This window comes from Fragaria vesca, linkage group LG7 (genome assembly GCF_000184155.1).
Source record: "Fragaria vesca subsp. vesca linkage group LG7, FraVesHawaii_1.0, whole genome shotgun sequence".
Taxonomy (NCBI): Eukaryota; Viridiplantae; Streptophyta; class Magnoliopsida; order Rosales; family Rosaceae; genus Fragaria; species Fragaria vesca.
The window spans coordinates 9,081,177-9,083,516 of NC_020497.1; the positions used below are offsets into that span (position 1 = coordinate 9,081,177).

Sequence of the window (2,340 nt, forward strand, 5' to 3'; positions counted from 1 at the left end):
TCTCTCTCTCTCTCTCTCTCTCTCTCTCTCTCTCAATCAGTACACTCTAATCACTAAACACTAAGAACATTGGGGAAAAAAAAAACCAATAATAATTAACAAAGAATAATAATTTTAAATTAAGGAATGTGTTCACCTCTTCTTTGACACACTAATAGTGCATAGAGATGCAAAATGTCTGATCATCTACCATGGCACCTTCTATACCCTTGCAGCAAGTTATTTTTTTGCTAATAGATATATGATGAAACATGTGTGAATTCTTAAATCATGATAAATCATTAAATCCTCACAAAATGCAGCAAGAAATTCATTACCTCATTGTCATAATCTCTTATGAACCTGCAAAATTAAGAGAGTAGTGGGAGTCATAGTTAGGTCAGTAGGATCAACTGACTTCAATTTATTTCTGGATTTTGGGGGTAAAACTGTGCAATTTAAGTAAAACTTTAGACAACCGATAGAAACGCATGTTATATCAAGTAAAGAAACTCAGTTTCCATTTTATTGAACCGAAAGGGAAAAAAAATTACCTTCACAATTTCAAGGTGAACAACCCAGACCCTCCTCTGTCGCTGTCGAAATCCAACAAACAATCATGGTCGGTTACTTGAAAACCTCAAACAAAATAAACCACCAAACTACCAATTTAACAATATCAATAACCCAATCTCTAGTTAGTCAATCAGTTAGAGTATGCCAATTGTTATGTACACGACAACATTTAGTGTATAAAGCCTTAGGTAAAACCCATCAACTAATGCATTATAGCATTAATCAACTTCCTATAATGTGGTGAAGAAGAAGAATATGTCATAGGTGTCCTGGTATGATCGATATTACCTTTTATAGCAAACAAAATTGAGATTGAACTTGTTCTTATGGTATGAACTATAAAATTCACTTATGAAAATCAAATTAAGTTACCATCTTGCTTCAAAGCACATGTTGGTATGATAATGTTTCTGATTACATTACTATAAAAGACACCAACAATGCAAAGCAACAAAACAAAAGAGTTTGTATTCAAGGAAAAGGATTTATAGCCTCATATATGGAACCCAATCAAACATAATAACATGCCCCCAAACACAATCATAATGGCACCTGATGGAAAAAACATCAAGCATCAGGATTTCCAGATAACTGCTACCAACGAGGGCTTGCAATTAAATCATCTTCTTGAAACAACATCTTTTTTTGCGGCATAAGAAATATGAAGAATGCATATCTAACAACTCATGAATGCCACTACTAATCTATAGCACAGGAAAGAGAAAGTATCAGGAGTATAGAGAAAAACCAACCCCTTTTTCTATCAGCAAGGTTTCCTTTAGATCATAGTCTCTCAATTTTGGTGTGAGAATGTGTATGGTTATACAATACTAATAATACATGAATACTCTATTAACAGGAAAAAAGAATTAGAAAAAAATGAAACAAAACTTTAGTAGATTCCCATTCTATTAACAGTCTCCAAATCCTTTGCTCCCACCATATTCTTCAGTTTTGGCGCAAGAACTAGACTATGCAAGTTTAGCATTTCATTGCAATTCGCAAGTGCCTCTACTGACACAAAGAACAGTTGTTAGTTTTGCAACACACAAAGAACAGTTGTTAGTTTTGCAACACACATCATCAGGTTTAGATTCTAACCTGCTCTAGTAAAGGATTATGAGTACTCTCAGGCTTCTGGTGCATGTTTTCCAACATCAACATCTGCAGGTGGTTCATCACCATTGCCCTGAGGAGGGTTAGCTGGTTGAGGCAGGCCATGTGGGTCTCCGAGTCCACGGATCTAGAACTCGAACTTGGACGGCGGCCGGAAAAGACTAGCAATTTGGTGGATTTGGGGGAATAGGGTTCGGGTTTTGGTTAAGGATGGGAATTGAGAGGGGATTAGGGTTCGGGTTTTGGTTAAGGATGGGAATTGAGAGGGGTGAGGGGAGGAGTCCGAGACGAAGCGGCGGTCGTCGAGGGTGGAGGCCACGGTGGTGTCGTAGTCGAAGCCGCCGGCGGGTGTTGGTGTCGTCGAGGCGTTGGTGTCATTGAACGGCACCGACGTTGAGGGATCGTTGGCTTCGTCGGCGATGTTGTCGTCGTCGAGGCGTTGGTGTCATTGAACAGCACCGACGTTGAGGGAGAGAGAGAGAGAGAGAGAGAGAGAGAAGGAGAAGATCTGAAAGAGAGTTGGTTGGAGAAAGAGACGGAGATAGAGATATGGGTTTGGTAAGGAGAAAAACACATTAGTGGGAATATATCTCAAACAGCTATGGGTTTAATAGGAATTTAAAATCTGTTTTTATTTATGGAAAAAATCTTTAAATTTTGGGTTAACCG

At 38.4% G+C, this 2,340-nt stretch overlaps 1 non-coding gene across 1 annotated transcript; it reads right to left on the reverse strand.

The window, feature by feature from the left end:
- Positions 1-1,269: 1,269 nt before the first annotated feature.
- LOC101308318 lies at positions 1,270-2,181 on the reverse strand. The gene is made up of 2 exons (XR_185202.1): positions 1,657-2,181; positions 1,270-1,566 (listed from the first exon to the last, which is right to left on the reverse strand). It is a non-coding gene; the product is annotated as an uncharacterized LOC101308318 (transcript).
- Positions 2,182-2,340: the final 159 nt, after the last annotated feature.